Raw genomic sequence first — 17,764 nt, forward strand, 5'->3', positions numbered from 1 at the left:
CTTTTCTTTAGCCTTTATGCTGTCCTCGACTTCCATCATTAGCCATGGATGTCTCAACCTCCCTTTAGCATGTTTCTTCCTCCTTGGGATGAATTTTTGTTGTGCCTCCTGAATAACCCCTATAAGCTCCTGCCATTGCTGTTCCACAGTCATGCCTTCTAGCCTCCCTTTCCAATCAACTCTGGCCAGCTCCTCCCTCATGTCTTTGTAGTTACCTTTATTTACTATTACATCTGATTCAAGCTTCTCCCTCTCAAACTGCAGGATAAATCCTATCATATGGGATAGGCATGAACCTCGGGTCAGTAGTTTTAGCTGGGGGAAGGGTAATTATGAGGCCACAGTAGGACTAGGGGGCACAGCCTCAAGATAAAGGGGGGGCGGTTCAGAACGGAGTTGAGGAGGAACTTCTTCACTCAAAGGGTGGTGAATCTCTGGAATTCTCTGCCCGTTGAAGTGGTGGAGGCTGCCTCGCTAAATATTTTTAAGAAGCGGGTTGATGGGTTTTTGATAAGAGAAGGGATTAAGGGTTATGGGGAGAGGCCGGGAAAGTGGAACTGAGCCACGACAGATCAGCCATGATCTTATTGAATGGCGGGGCAGGCTCGAAGGGCCAGATGGCCTACTTCTGCTCCTATTTCTTATGTTCTTATGTTCTTATTAGGAGAGAATTAGGAAGCATTGGTTGGACTAGGAGATTACAGGGACTAGGAACGTCTGAAATGTGGAGTTTTTTCAAGGAGCAGCTACTGCGGGTCTGTGATAGGTATGTCCCTGTCAGGCAAGGAGGAATTGGTAGGGCTAGGGAACCGTGGTGCACAAAAAAAGTTGATTTGTTGGTTAGGAAGAAGAAGGAGGCTTATGTTCGGATGAGGCTTGAGGGCTCGGGTAGTGCAGTAGAAAGCTTTAGATTGGCTAGGAGGGAGTTGAAGAGGGAGTTAAGAAGGGCTAGAAGAGGGCATGAGATGACTTTGGCTGATAGGATTAAGGAGAATCCTAAGGCGTTCTATAGGTATGTCAAGAACAGAAGGTTGGTTAGGGCAAGATTAGGGCCAGTTACAGACAGTAGGGGGAAGTTGTGTGTGGAACCGGGAGAGATTGGAGAGGCATTGAACCATTATTTCTCTTCGGTGTTCACGCAGGACGATATGAATGTAGCTGAGGAGGTCACTGGGGTGAAGGGGTGTAAAATAGAAAGTATTGCAGTTGATACAGAGGATGTATTGGATATTCTAGAAGGGTTGAAAATAGATAAGTCCCCTGGTCCAGACGGGATTTACCCTAGGATTCTATGGGAGGCAAGAGAGGTGATTGCAGAGCCACTGGCTCTGATCTTCAGGTCGTCGTTGGTCTCTGGTATAGTACCGGAAGATTGGAGGACAGTGAATGTTGTCCCATTGTTTAAGAAGGGGAACAGAGACTTCCCTGGGAATTATAGACCAGTGAGTCTTACTTCTGTAGTGGGCAAGGTTTTAGAAAGAATTATTAGGGATAGGATTTATAGTTATTTGGAGAGTAATGAATTGATTAGAGATGGTCAGCATGGTTTTGTAGCGGGAAGGTCGTGCCTTACTAACCTTATTGAGTTCTTTGAGAAGGTGACCAAAGAGGTGGATAGGGGTAGGGCAGTAGACGTGGTATATATGGATTTTAGTAAGGCGTTTGATAAGGTTCACCATGGTATGCTTCTGCAGAAAATGCAGATGTATGGGATTGGTGGTAATTTAGGTACTTGGATCAGGAATTGGTTAGCAGATAGGAGACAGAGGGTGGTGGTTGATGGTAATTATTCATCATGGAGTTCGGTTACGAGTGGTGTGCCTCAGGGATCTGTTTTGGGGCCACTGCTGTTTGTAATCTTTATTAATGATCTGGATGAAGGTGTAGTTGGGTGGATTAGTAAGTTTGCTGATGACACCAAAGTCGGAGGTGTGGTAGATTGTGAGGAAGGGTGTCGAAGTTTGCAGGGTGACTTGGACAGGTTACAGAGCTGGGCCGCGAGGTGGCGGATGGAGTTTAATGCGGAGAAGTGTGAGGTAATCCATTTCGGTAGGAATAACAGATGTGTTGAGTATAGGGCTAATGGGAGGACTTTGAATAGAGCGGAGGAGCAGAGGGATCTAGGTGTACGTGTACATAGATCCCTGAAAGTTGGGAATCAAGTAGATAAGGTTGTTAAGAAGGCGTACGGTGTCTTGGCGTTTATTGGTAGGGGGACTGAATTTAGGAGTCGCAGCGTCATGTTGCAACTGTACACAACTCTGGTGCGGCCGCACTTGGAGTACTGTGTGCAGTTCTGGTCCCCACATTACAGGAAGGATGTGGAGGCTTTGGAGAGGGTGCAGAGAAGGTTTACCAGGATGTTGCCTGGTATGCAGGGGAGGTCCTATGAGGAGAGACTGAGGGATTTGGGGTTGTTTTCACTGGAAAGAAGGCGGCTAAGAGGGGATCTTATAGAAACATATAAGATGATTAGAGGTTTAGATAGGGTGGATGGTGATAGCCTGTTTCCTCGGATGGAGAAAGCTAGCACGAGGGGGCATGGCTTTAAATTAAGGGGGGGTAGTTATAGGACGGATGTCAGGGGCAGGTTCTTTACCCAGAGGGTGGTGAGGGACTGGAATGCCCTGCCTGCTGCAGTTGTAAATGCGCCTAGTTTGGGGGCGTTTAAGAGATTGGTGGATAGGTTTATGGACGAAAAGGGATTGGTTTAGATTAGTGGGTCAATGTTTTTTTTTAAAAATAAGACTGGTCGGCGCAACATTGTGGGCCGAAGGGCCTGTTCCGCGCTGTAATGTTCTATATTGTTGTCACTGCTCCCTAAGGGTTTCTTCACCTTAAGTTCCCTAATAAAGACTGCTTCATTATACATCATCCAATCCAGAACTACCTGTTCCCTAGTAGGCTCCGTCACAAACGGCTGCAGCTGGAGTACTGTGTGCAGTTTTGGGCGCCGCACCTGCGCAAAGATATTTTGGCCTTGGAGGGAGTGCAGAGGAGGTTTACTAGGCTGATACCGGAGTTGAGGGGCTTGAGCTATGAGGAGAGGCTGAATAAACTAGGCTTGTACTCGTTGGAGTTTAGAATAATGAGGGGAGATCTCATTGAGACGTATAAGATGATGAATGGGATGGATAGGATAGAGGTGGAGAGACTCTTCCTGCTCAAAAACGACAGCAGGACAAGGGGGCACAGCCTCAAGGTAAAGGGGGGGCAGTTTAGAACGGAGTTGAGGAGGAACTTCTTCACTCAAAGGGTGGTGAATCTCTGGAATTCTCTGCCCGTTGAAGTGGTGGAGGCTGCCTCGCTAAATATTTTTAAGACGCGGGTTGATGGGTTTTTGATAAGAGAGGGGATTAAGGGTTATGGGGAGAGGGCGGGAAGGTGGAACTGAGCCACGACAGATCAGCCATGATCTAATTGAATGGCGGGGCAGGCTCGAAAGGCTAGATGGCCTACTCCTGCTCCTATTTCTTATGTTCTTACAAACAGCTCCAAAAAAGCCATCTTAGACATTCCACAAATTATTTTCCTTGGGATCCATTACCTACCTGATTTTCCCAATCCGCCTGCATATTGAAGTCCCCCATGATAGTTGTAATATTGCCTTTCTTATTTACCTTTTCTATCTCCCGATTTATTTTCTGTCCCACGTCCTATTGCTCAGGGCCTGCACACAACTCCCATTAGGGTCTTTTTATACCTTTGCAATTCCTCAACTCTATTCAGATTCTACGCCTTCTGATCCTATAATCACTTCTTACTATCGATTTAACTTCATTCTTTACTAACAACGCTCCCTTTGCCTATCTGCCTGTCCTTTTGATAGGACACATATCTTTGGATATTTAGATCCCAGCCCTGATCCCCTTTCAGCCATGCCTCTGTGATGCCACAACATCGAATCGGCCAATTTTGAAGTGCACAACAAGCTCATTTACCTTGTTCCTTGCACCGCATGCACTTAGATACAACACCCTCCATCCTGCATTGGCCACCTCCCATCTCATACCTGTCACCTTTTTTGCTCTGCCTGAGGTTAGATTCCTACCATCTTCTATGCTCTCGGTTTATTACATGGTCTTGAAACCTTACTACTTCTCCTGAGCCCTTGGCTCTTTTAACTAGTTGAAAGTCTTCAACATCAACCTGCATTTCTACCCTCTCCTTTAACTTTGATTTTCTAATTTAAATTTCGAATGGAGGGGAACTTCCATGCACTTCTGTCCTTGTTCTTCCATGTGGTGAAGCAGCCTCAATGAATTGCTGCAGTGTATTCGGTGTCTCCAGTTTATCCTCTAAATAGATATCCACTATAATCATGGCATAGTGGTGATGTTTGTATTTATGATTGGTGCTATTAAAAGCACTATAACTAAACTGCTGCACTAAATAGGCATTTGCAGGAACGGAAAGCTAAGCAATATCCTTAATAGGGATTTAAGAACATAAGAACATAAGAAATAGGAGCAGGAGTAGGCCATCTAGCCCTTCGAGCCTGCCCCGCCATTCAATAAGATCATGGCTGATCTGTCGTGGCTCAGTTCCACTTTCCCGCCCTCTCCCCATAACCCTTAATCCCCTCTCTTATCAAAAACCCATCAACCCGCTTCTTAAAAATATTTAGCGAGGCAGCCTCCACCACTTCAACGGGCAGAGAATTCCAGAGATTCACCACCCTTTGAGTGAAGAAGTTCCTCCTCAACTCCGTTCTAAACCGCCTCCCCTTTATCTTGAGGCTGTGCCCCCTAGTCCTGCTGTCTTTTTTGAGCGGGAAGAGTCTCTCCACCTCTATCCTATCCATCCCATTCATCATCTTATACGTCTCAATGAGATCTCCCCTCATTCTTCTAAACTCTAACGAGTACAAGCCTAGTTTATTCAGCCTCTCCTCATAGCTCAATCCCCTCAACTCCGGTATCAGCCTAGTAAACCTCCTCTGCACTCCCTCCAGGGCCAAAATATCCTTGCGCAGGTGCGGCGCCCAAAACTGCACACAGTACTCCAGCTGCGGCCTCACCAATGCCCTATACAGCTGCAGCAAGATCTCCCTACTTTTATATTCAATCCCCCTTGCTATGAAGGCCAGCATCCCATTCGCCTTCCTGACCACCTGCTGCACCTGCAAGCTGGGTTTTTGCGACTCATGCACAAGGACCCCGAGGTCCCTCTGCACCGTCGCCTGCTGCAGTTTTTCGCCACGTAAGTAATAGTCCTTCCTACCAAAGTGGACCACCTCGCACTTGCCAACATTAAATTCCATTTGCCATTTCCTGGCCCATTCGCCCAGCCTATCTAGATCCTTCTGCAGACTCTCCACACCCTCCGCACAATTTGCCTTTCCCCCGATTTAAATCGCATTTTCCACAATAACCATGTCTCATGCTGAATACATCAAAAATGTCAAGTTATCTTCTCTTTCAGTGCATATTCCAGATATTACAAAGACAACTAGCCTGACCTTAAGACCATCAGGTGGACAATGTCATTTAGAACTATTACTTAGATTATTGTTTCAAAAAAAAAATTCAGCAGTCTAAAGTGTTTATTTAAATAAAGAACAGGCAACAAAAATAGCATGAGTTAACACTAGAAATGAGACGTCTTTGTCTGATAGTTATCTGTTCTGCCTCATTTGTGAAGGACTTCACTGCATCCTGTGGCACTGACTATTGTCCCTCCAATATGGTTGAGTTTCCTGGTCAGCGCACAATACTTACATACTTAACAAAATATCAGAACTCAAAGGTTACATTTTTTGTTTTGCAATCTAGGTACATAGATCATGGGGTCCAGATGTACAGATCATTAAAATGTCAATAATCAAAACGGCTCAGAGAATGCTGACCTTTATATCCAGAGGATTAAAATGCCATGGAGAAGTTCATGCTCCAGTGCCACAAAGCCAAGGGTAAGATCGCATTTGGAATATATTTGGCAGTTCTGGGCACTGCACCTTACTTGGGCAAGATACATTGGTCTTGCACGAATTGCAGCTTATCTCTGCCAACATGATATCTGGACTCAAATTGTAATTACACAAACTAGGGTTGTATTCACTAAAATTGAGAAGGAAAAGGGCTAATTTGATCAAAGTTTTCAAGCTATTAAGAACAGCTAAGGTAGACAGAGAGACACGACTTCTATTAGATGGGGAAGTCTGGTACGGGAGACAGTCTAAAAATTACAGGCAGACTTTTTAGAAGTATAAGACTTCTTTTCACAAGAGTGGTAGAATTTTGTAATTCCCTTTTGCAAACAGCAACTAATGCGAGATCAATTCATAGAGAGTCAGAGGTTTCCAGCATGGAAACAGGCCCTTCTGCCCAACTTGTCCATGTTGCCCTTCTTTTTAAAGCCCTAAGCTAATTCCAGTTGCCTGCATTTGGCCCATATCCCTCTATACCCATCTTACCATGTAACTGTCTAAATGTTTTTTAAAAGACAAAATGCATCTGCCTCTACCACCACCTCTGGCAGCTTGTTCCAGACACTCACCACCCTCTGGACCCTTTTGTATCTTTCCCCTCTCACCTTAAACCTATGCCCTCTAGTTTTAGGCTCCTCTGCCTTTGAGAAAAGATATTGACTATCTACATTATGTATGTCTCTCATTATTTTATAGATCTCTATAAGATCATTCCTCAGCCTTCTACACTCCAGAGAAAAAAGTCCCAGTCTGTCCAGCCTCTCCTTATAACTCAAACCATCAAGTCCTGATAGCATTCTAGTAAATTTTTTCTACACTCTTTCTAGTTTAATAATATCCTTTCTATAATAGAATGACCAGAACTGCGCACAGTATTCCAAGTGTGGCCTTGGAAAACTGCGTACAAGGCCACACTTGTACATAGTACAATTCTTGATTTATAAATCGAGTGGTAAATTTGGAGCAAAGGCCATATATGAAACGAGTTTACAAATCAGCCTTAATCTCACTAAAATGGCAGAACTGTTTCATAGAGCTAAATTGCTTCTTCCTGCTCTTACATCAATCAAAATCTTTCTAAATTCTAAAATTTGGGAGGGAGTTGGGCAAGCAAACATGTAGAGCAGTCACTTTCCTGGCTACATACAATACCACACAATGGCACTTTGAGAATAGTAAGTAGTCTCACAACACCAAGTTAAAAGTCCAATAGGTTTATTTGGTAGCACGAACTTTCAGAGCCATCATGAAGGCCGCCTTGGAGAATGCGGCACGACACAAGACAACGCATAATCACTGAGCAGAAACTGATAGCCAAGTTCTGCACAGATGAGGACGGCCTCAACTAGGATCTTGGGTTCATGTCACACTATCTGTAACCCCCATGACTTGCCTGGGTTGCAAAATCTCAGTAACTGTCCTGGCTGGAGACAATTCACACTCCTTTAACCTGTGCATAGTCCTCTCTCCACTCACATTGTCTGCATCTGTAAAGGCTTGATTACCTGTTAAGACTTGCATTCCAACCATTATCTTGTAATTGAGTCTGTGTCTATATATGCCCTGTTTGTGAACTGAATTCTTCACTTGCCTGATGAAGGGGCAATGCTCAGAAAGCTCATGGTACCAAATAAACCTGTTGGACTTTAACTTGGTGTTGAGACTACTTACTGTGCCCACTCCAGTTCAACACCAGCAACTCCACACATCGAGAATAAAAAAGGCATTTCCACGAGTGAAGATACTGGGTAATTTCCACTGGAGAAAATTACAACTGAATCACAGTGGGCCTGATACTCATGAAACAGATTCTACATTTAATCCACACAGGTTCTTAATAAAGAAAGGAAAAAAAACTGCCTCACAAAATAACGAGAGCCAACCACTTTTGGTAAAAACCTACCTGGATTACAGGCATACTTCAAGGAAGCTGGACACTCCTACCTGGAGTTTACCTGTCCCACACTCAATGCTGTGACTTGTCCTGACAAGCCACTCAGCAAGCGCACCAGCATTTTCTCAGGGCAACCAGGAATGGAAAATAAAAACAGCCTCATTAATAATGCCCAAATCATTTTCATAAATTAAAAACAATACCACTGCTATTGTTTACCAATAAGATCTTAAATTGACATCAATCTTGAACAGGTTTCCTTGGCATATTTTGCTAATGAAGTTCCATTTTTAAAATTTTGTTTCAAAAGCATAATATTCAAAATTAGATTTATGTCTCTAAGTATTGTTCATATTATCCTTTTGAGACACAGATTGCTGCAAGAGCAATGCTGAGTGGCAGGCATTCTTGCATAACAGCACTGAGGGAGGAGCGAGGGGCTGTGGAGGGAAGAACCAATAACTCTTATATTCAGACCCAAACTGCTTGCAGTTGGGCTCTGTACTACTGAACATGCTCCGTAGATGGAGTGCCAGAGTGAATAGTCATTAGGCAGAGGCTTCCCAGTGTCAAATCTTATAGAAGTATCATGTGAATATATGCACTCTTGAATCCCTCAACTGTTCATTTGAATTGACAGAATTAAATAGAGGCAAGCAAACAGAATATTGGTGTTTTACCAGTATCCTGTATCTCTACGGGTATAAATGCTCTGCTCAATTGTTGTGCAGGCTGTTAACAACTTGCAGGTCATATTTCTTCTTGTTTAAGTTAAATTATGGGGGAATCTAGAACAAGGGAATGCAGTTGCCAGATAAGGCATTTCTCATTTGAGGAGAAATTTTTTGAGGGTCATTGATTAATACCCAAGAGAGCCTTGGAAGTTGGGTCATTGGATATATTCAGAGTTGGACATATTTTTGATCTACAAGGGAGCAAGGAGCCATTGGTGGCAGCAGAAAAGTGAAGTAAAGGCTACAATCAGATCAGCCATGATCTTACTGAATGGCAGGGCAGGGACTGAATGGCCTCCTCCAGATTCCCATCATGTTCGTAGGTGACTGGGTCATCAAGTTTTTATTTGAACATGTAACATCAATATATTGATCGTACTGGGACTCTGACAAAATTAATGTGATAAGCATTAAGCACAGAGAGCATTATTTGTCTCGAAAGAGGATGGTGGTGTGGGATATTGATCTGGAACAGAACCTGTTCTTTATCAATTCAGAGTAGGTATTAGAAATTTCTCCACAATTCAGGCTCTGTTGTAGTGGTTAATGGAAGTGATAATAATGTCACTAGTCATTTGGTATTCCCGGGAAACAAGATATAATTCTGGATTCAAGAGTCATGGTGGAAAAAGGTTTTTCTTTAATATCTTTTCCACATTGCATCAGATCTAGTTGTAACTGGAAGGTATCCCAAGGTATTTTTTGTTCTTAATTTGTTTTCAGTATGTGAATGACACTGGTATTGTCTGTCCCTAGCTGCCCTGTGAATTTGGAGGTGATGCCTTTAAGAACTACTGAAGTCCCCGTGTGATGCTGCTTGCAAAAAGTGCTGCCAACTGGATCAAAATCCGGCAGTTTTCCAATGATACACGCCTAAACCACACTGATATCCACCCACAATGGTATCCATCTTAGGAGGGAACCTAGCTGGTGACGACAGGTATTAGTTTACTCCAGCGTTCACACTGTTGATATAGTTGGACAAGCTAAATACTCCCAAAACAACAGGAACCTCAATATGGTGATGACATTGCAGATGTTTGAGCTTTTTTTTAAGAAACAGAGATATACAATACCAAGCACTTACACAGTCTGATTATACTTGTCCACCTCATTCCATAGCGTCCCAAAACTTTCCCAATAAGTCAGTTAAACGTAAGAAGTAGGAGCAGGAACAGGCCATCTGGCCTCTTGGGTCTGCTCTGCCACTTAATAAATTATTGATCTTTTTGTGGATTCAGCTCCACTCAACCGTCTGCTCACCAGAATCCTTGATTCCTTTATTGCTCAAAAATGTATCTTTGCCTTAAAAACATTCAGCAAGGTGGTCTCAACTGCTTCACTGGGTAGGGAATTCCATGGATTCACAACCTTTTGGGTGAAGTTCCTCCTCAACTCCGTCCTAAATCTGTTCCCCCATATTTTGATATTTATTTCAATACCATTAGTTGTGGCAAACACACATGAATACTGGATTTTTTTTGTCCCCTTAGCCTTGAGTAAACCCTTAACCAAACAAAGAATAGATCAGCAGACTAATAGTCGCCGCAGCTGAAATTAGGTAGCCTAGCACAAACTGGGAACCAAAGGCAGAATCTTCTCTAATAAACTAGTATAGCACTGCACCAAGAAATATAACGGCACATTAATCCTTTGGAGAAAGGCAGAAATGTTGTGTAAATTTTTCCTAATGTTGATTAATAGATGACAATGCCAATTGTGTCACAAAGTTAGTTAACTTATAAAATGAGAAAAGGTTTCAAAACCCTTTCTCTCTATTAAATTGCCAGATCACGTACAATGCTAGACCAGTGTGATTTCAGACTGAAATCGCTTGATATTTTACAACAGATCGTGGCAAATAGGCTCATGTTAATTCTCCTCAAAATCAAAAAACGAGGGGAAAGATTCATGACAGACCATGTGGGGAGGACTTAAACTAGAGATCTTAAGTACACAACAGTCACTAAAATTACAATAAATATTTCACGAGAAACTTCATAACTCAATGTGGAACTCACTATCACGAGGAGTGGATGAGGTTAAGAGCAAATATGCATTCAAGGGGAAGTTGGATAAACATGAGGAAGAATGAATAAATGGATATATTGATAAGGTGACATGAGTAGGGTATAAACACCAGCACAGATCAGCTACGTCAAATAGCCTCCTTCTACTAAAACACAAGCACACTCTCTCATTGTATTGCAAATAGTTGAACGTATAGTTGCGGCAACACACAATACATTGATATTTTTTAAATCAATTCAGTTTATAAGTGTATGATATTGAATAGTCAGAGGTTGGAATTTTGGGGAATTTTTGCAGTAAACTTACACAAAAGCAGAAGTGCACAGTATGGTTAACCGTGCAGCCTAGGAGAACTACAGAAATCAGAACACAATATGGCATCAGCGTAAGAAGAAAAACCTGGGAGTGGAACTGCTGCTCCCAGACTTCCCAAATCTGCTCTCACCTCTTTCACTTTATAAGTTTTAGCTGAAAAATTACGGGGGAAAAATTAAGATGCAAAGCTGCAAACGTTTTCCAGCAGCTCACGCCTCCACAAACACCATAGTTTGATAGTTTCTCAGCAAATTTTGAAGTATTGCTAACTCAACAGGTACATGATATTTTTAAAATTAAAGATCTTATAGAAAAAAGGGCAAGAACAGCAGAAATTCTATGTTGGATTTCACCAATTGATTACAGCCCTATGGTGTCTTAATCGGAACATGCTGTGCCACTATAGTGAAATCTGGGCTTGCGCAAGAGTGAATTCCTGGTTTCAGGTGGGAAGAAACTATATGAGTAAGAGAATCTTCAAAGAATAAATTACTAAAATAGCAGATTTTGAGTTCTAAAAGTCAGGCAGGGTTGGAAGTGACTACTGCAGTCTGCTGGAGCTCGCTTAATTTCAAAGAAGATGTTATTTTCCCTAAAAAGTTCAAGGTTTTTTTTCTCTTATCAGCTTACATGAGTGGGGTCAGATTGAGAGGTTAAGGCTGCATGTGTGTGCATGGAATGGCCCTATGGTCAATAATCAACTGCTCTCTGAACCTTCTTCCTTATGTTTGAATTAAGCAGTTTTAATAAAACAGCACAGGAACACTATGAAACACTATAAAATATCAAGCCAAATATGGAAGTGCGTGCGATGGAAACTTGAGTACTGTATTAGCTGTGTAATGTTAAGTAAAGTAACTTCCCCAAATAATCAGATTGGGCTTGCTTCTTGCCAACAGCGCATTCATCAACAAAGTATTTACGTACAGAAAATTTCCACTGGGACATCTGGCTCAATTGTTAGCCACTTCCACATCAATCGCAACGTTTGTACTGCAGGGCCATGAAAGGGGCTGGTTCCTCCACTTCCGCCAGAGTACTGAGCCACTCGTTTGGCCTACTTCTTATGCTCAGAACCAGCACCTGCATTTTTCCACACAGCTTTAACATCTCCCACATCAGTTAGCAATCTACAACAGGACATCCGTGCCAATCCCAATAGTAGATTCAAGCTACTTTTCTACTGGCAGACCAAACAGAGAAATCATGCTGAAAAGAGGTTCACTGCTTAGGAGTTAGCCATCTGGGGCAGGTGGTGACTGTACAAGAGAGACAGGTTACACCTGAACTACAAGGGGACCAATATACTTGCAGGGAGGTTTGCTAATGTTACTGGGGACGGTTTAAACTAGATTTGCAGGGAGGTGGGAACCAGAGTGTCAGAGCAGACAGTGGAGCAGGGGTGAAAATAAATGATGTCAATAGTTCATGCAAAATCACAAACAGAAGGGTCGTGTGTGGTGTTAATAATCTTCTGAGGTGTGTCTATTTCAATGCAGGAGTATTGTGGGGAAGGCAGACGAGTTGAGGGCGTGGATTGACACATGGAATTATGACATTGTAGCCATTAGTGAAACTTGACTACCGGAGGGGCAGGGCTGGCAGCTCAATGTTCTAGGGTTCCAATGTTTCAGGTGTGATAGAGGCAGAGGGATGAAGGTTTGAGGTGGCATTGCTAGTCAGGGAAAAATGTTGCAGCAGCGCTCAGGCAGGGCAGATTAGAGGGCTTGTCTACAGAGGCCATATGGGTGGAGCTGAGAAACAGGAAAGGTATGACCACATTAATGGGGTTGTACTATAGACCACCCATTAGTCAGCAAGAATTGGAAGCGCAAATCTGCAGAGAGATAGCAGACAACTGCAGGAAACAAAGTTGTGATAGTAGGGGTTTTTAAATTTTCCACATATTGGGATGCCCATACTTTTAAAGGTCTAGACGAATTGGAGTTTGTAAAATGTGTTCAGGAAAATTTTCTAAATCAATATGTAGAGGTACCAACTAGAGAATGCAATATTAGATCTCCTATTAGGAAATGAGTTCGGGCAAGTGACGGAAGAGTGTGTAGGGGAACACTGTGGTTCCAGTGATCATAATGCCATTAGTTTCAACTTGATCATGGATAAAGATAGATCTAGTCCTTGGGTTGAGGTTCTAAACTGGAAAAAGGCCAAATCTGAAGAAATAAGAAAGGATCTAAAAAGCGTGGATTGGGACAGGCTGTTCTCTGGCAAGGATGTGATTGGTAAGTGAGAGGCCTTCAAAAGGAGAAATTTTGAGAGTGCAGAGTTTGTATGTTCCTGTCAGGGTTAAAGGCAAAGTGAATAAGAATAAGGAACCTTGGTTCTCGAGAGATATTGCACGTGATAAAGAGAGAGATGTATGACATGTATAGGCAACAGGGAACAAATAAGATGCCTGAGGAGTATAAAAAGTGCAAGAAACTACCTGAGAAAGAAATCAGGAGGGCTAAAAGAAGATATGAGATTGCTTTGGCAGTCAAGGTGAAGGATAAGCCTTAGAGCTTCTACAGGTATATTAAGAGCTAAAGGATAGTAAGGGATAAAATTGGTCCTCTTGAAAATCAGAGTGGTCGGCTATGTATGGAACCAAAAGGAATGGGGGAAGATATTCAAATGGGTTTTCTGCATCTGTATTTACTAAGGAAACTGGCATAGAGTCTATGGAAATAAGGCAAACAAGTAGGGAGGTCATGGAACCTATACGGATTAAAGGGGAGGAGGTGCTTGCTGTCTTGAGGCAAATCAGAGTAGATAAATCCCCAGGACCGGACAGGGTATTCCCTCAGACCTTGCAGGACACTAGTGTTGAAATTGCAGGGGCCCTGGCAGATATATTTAAAATGTCGTTATCCACGGGTGAGGTGCCCAATGATTGGAGGATAGCTCATGTTGTTCCGTTGTTTAAAAAAGACTCAAAAGTAATCTGGGAAATTTTAGGCCGGTAAGTTTGATGTCAGTAAAAACTAAGTTATTGGCAGGAGTACTAAGAGATAGGATTTACAAATATTTGGATAGACAGGGACTTATTAGGGTGAGTCAACATGGCTGTGTGAGTGGTAGGTCACGTTTAACCAATCTATTAGAGTTTTTCGAGGAGGTTACCAGGAAAGTGGATGAAGGGAAGGCAGTGGATGTTGTCAACATGGACTTCAGTAAGGCCTTTGACAAGGTCCCGCATGGGAGGTTAGTTAGGAAGGTTCAGTCGCTGTGTATACATGGAGAGGTAGTAAATTGGATTAGACACTGGCTCAATGGAAGAAGCCAGAGAGTGGTAGTGGAGGATTGCTTCTGAGTGGAGGCTTGTGACTAGTGGTGTGCATGATGTAGAGATGCTGGTGTTGGACTGGGTAAACACAGTAAGAAGTCTCACAACACCAGGTTAAAGTTCAACCAGTTTATTTCATAGTAATCCCACAAGCTTTCAGAATCGCTGTTCCTTCGTCAGATGTGTGGAAGGTTCTGATCAGAGAAGGGCATATAAAATCACACAGTTTACAGTTGTGTGTGTGACTTTGTATGCCCTTCTCTGATCAGAACCTTCCACACACTTGACGAAGGAACAGTGATTCCAAAAACTTGTGGGATTACTATGAAATAAACTGGTTGGACTTTAACCTGGTGTTGAGACTTCTTACTAGTGGTGTGCTGGGTCCATTGTTGTTTGTCATCTACAGCAATGATCTGGATGATAATGTGGTAAATTGGATCAGCAAATTTGTTGATGATACAAAGATTGGAGGTGTAGTGGACAGTGAGGAAGATTTTCAAAGCTTGCAGAGGGATTTGGACCAGCTAGAAAAATGGGTTGAGAAATGACAGATGGAGTTTAATGCAGACAAGTGTGAGGTATTGCACTTTGGAAGGACAAACCAAGGTAGAACATACAAGATAAATGGTAGGACACTGAAGAGTGCAGTAGAACAGAGGGATCTGGGAATACAGATACGTAATTCCCTATAAGTGGCATCACAGGTAGATAGGGTCATAAAGAGTGCTTTTGGAACACTGGCTTTTATAAATCAAAGTATTGAGTATAAGAGTTGGAATGTTATAGTGAGGTTGTATAAGACATTGCTGAGGCTGAATTTAGAGTATTGAGCGCAGTTTTGGTCACCTAATTACAGGAAGGATATTAATAAGGTTGAAAGAGTGCAGAGGTGGTTTACAAGAATGTTGCCAGGACTTGACAAACTGCGTTACAGAGAAAGGTTGAATAGGTTAGGATTTTATTCCCTGGAGTGTAGAAGAATGAGGGGAGATTTGATAGAGTGAATGCAAGCAGGCTTTTTCCACTGAGCTAGGGATGAGAACACAATTGGAAGCTATCGGTTAAGGATAAGGGGGGGGAAAAGTTTAAAGGGAATATTAGAGGGGCGGGCTTCTTCAGAGTGTGGAATGAGCTACCAGGTGAAGTGGTGAATGTGGGCTCACTTTTAACATTTAAGAAAAACTTGGACAGGTACCTGGATGAGAGGGGTGTGGAGAGATAAAGTTCAGGTGCAGGTCAGTGGGACTAAGCAGAAAAATGGTTCGGCACAGCTAAGAAGGGCAAAAGGCCTGTTTCTCTGCGCTGTAATGTTCTATGGCTCTATCAGTGACTGTGTCAGCTATTGAGCTGCTGTTTGGCATGATGATGAATTTCAGTAGCTCACAATGGATGTCTTTTTTAAATTCAGGTACCTTGTCCTCAAGAGAGGGAGACACCAGACCAGGAATGGGATGGGGTGTGGGAGACCAGAATGAGAGCAACAGTACAGACATGGGTTTGTTAAAGATTGTGGCTGTCAAAAATTGTGCAGATAGGAAAATGCTAGCATAAGTAAGTATTGTTCAGACTATAAATATTCCAATATACTTTGATGATCTGTGTTGGGTCCATTTTCGTCTTGTGCAGGGAGATAATTTGGCTTACTTCTTTCAATGGAGTATAATACATGCATTACTCACAATGTAATCATCTTCATATTAAGGAGATTAAAATCAGATTGGGTGATTGCATCCTTTTACTTTCAGTCCATAAATTACAAACATATAAAATAGGAGCAGTAGGCCTTTTGGACCCTGGAGCCTGCTCCACCATTCAGTAAGATTTGATCCTGATTGCCATTTTAATTCGCCATCCTACTCTGACCCTCTCCATCCTAAGACTCCTACACAGTTATAGGGAAGCTCAACAAGTTTCATCTTTCAATTAAGCATTTTCCGCAATCATTCAGACCATAACCACTGCTCCCGTTTGCTTGGGCAGCAGATGCTAGTACTGATTTTGTTGCTGTCATTTATAGCTCTTTTAAACCCATCCTTTGCCTTCTGTTCCGTTACTACCCATTTCAGAATTGTTGAATTGTTATAGCACAGAAGGATGCGCACAGGTCCACTATTTTTGTGTTGGCTCTTCGCAAGAACAACTCAGCCAGTCCCAATTTTTCCTGTAGCCCCGCAAAAGGCAAGTGTTTTTTCAATTCAGTTTTGAAAGTCTCAATTCTATCTATCTCGATAACACAGAGGCGGGGAATTCTAGATTCAAACCACTTTGCAACGAAGTTTTTATTCATGTCACTGAAGGTTCTTTTGTTGATCACCTTAACCTGGTTCCTCCAGTTCCTGAACTCTACAGTGAACAGTTTCTCTCCATCTATTTTGTCTAGACCCCTCATGATTTTGACTACAACCAAATCTCCTCTCAATGTTCCCTTTTCTAAGGATAGTAACCAGTTTCTCCAATCGATCTACGTAATTTAAATCCCTCATCATTGAAATCATTCCAGTAAATCTTTTCTGTACTCTTTTTAAAGAGTTCACACTCTTCCTGGCGGTCCCATGGCTCAGTAGATAGCACACCTGACTGAGCCAAAAGCTCCAAGTTCAGGTCCCACTCTAGGATTTGTTGACCATAACAGCAGTATTCAAGAGGTGGTTCATATGCATTTAGAACCCTACAGTGCAGAAAGAGGCCATTCGGCCCATCAAGTCTGCACCGAACACAATCCCACCCAGGCCCTACCCCCATATCCCTACATATTATACCCACTAATCCCTCTAACCTACGCATCCCTGGACACTAAGGGGCAATTTCATAAGCAGTCTGCTAATTCTTCCAACACTTTCCCACCATTCCCCAAGGGAGAAAAAAAGCAAATACTGAAATGCAATGCCCAGAGCCGTACACAAAAATTCTGGTCAAACGAAAATTTTACAAAAGTTCATTATAACTTTTGTGTTTTTATATTCTATTCCTCCATTTCCAAAGCCCTGGATCCCTTTCTTATTAACCACTTCAGCCAGCTGTGCAAATTTGCACATTTACATCCTCAGGTCACTCTCTTCCTGCATCTTCCTTATAAGTGTATCTTTTATTTTACATTGCCTTTTCTTGTTTTTCCTACCAAAATGAATCACCTCACATGTTTGTGTGTTAATTTTCATCTGCCATGTGTCCTCCTATTCCACCATCCTATGTTGTCTAGAAGTCCATCACTATCCCTTTCACAATTCACCACACTTCCGAAGTTTTACATTATCTGAAAATCTTGAAAATGCACCCAGGACAGCTGAGTACAAGTCATGGATATGTAGCATTCACAGCAAAAACAGAATACTAACTTCTGGGGAATCCCACTGCCTTCCTCCAGTTCAAAAACAACCATTCACCACTACGACTGTTTCCTTCGCTCAGCCAACTTCATATTCATGCTACCACTTTCCCTTTTATTCCACAGGCCTCAACTTTGCTGGCAAATCTATTATATATGAGTTCATTAAACACCCTTTGAAATGGGAATACTGTCATCAACTCCATGTCACCTCACTGAAAAACTTCAAAACAAGTTAAACACGATT

The 17,764-nt window shown here is 42.4% G+C and overlaps 1 protein-coding gene across 1 annotated transcript in view; it reads right to left on the reverse strand.

Moving 5' to 3' along the window:
• The window catches only part of LOC145359093 (zinc finger and BTB domain-containing protein 47-like), a 184,473-nt gene that overhangs the window by 68,768 nt on the left and 97,941 nt on the right, over positions 1-17,764 (reverse strand).

This window comes from Carcharhinus amblyrhynchos, chromosome 2, assembly GCF_965287045.1.
Source record: "Carcharhinus amblyrhynchos chromosome 2, sCarAmb.v2.hapA, whole genome shotgun sequence".
NCBI classification, from domain to species: domain Eukaryota; kingdom Metazoa; phylum Chordata; class Chondrichthyes; order Carcharhiniformes; family Carcharhinidae; genus Carcharhinus; species Carcharhinus amblyrhynchos.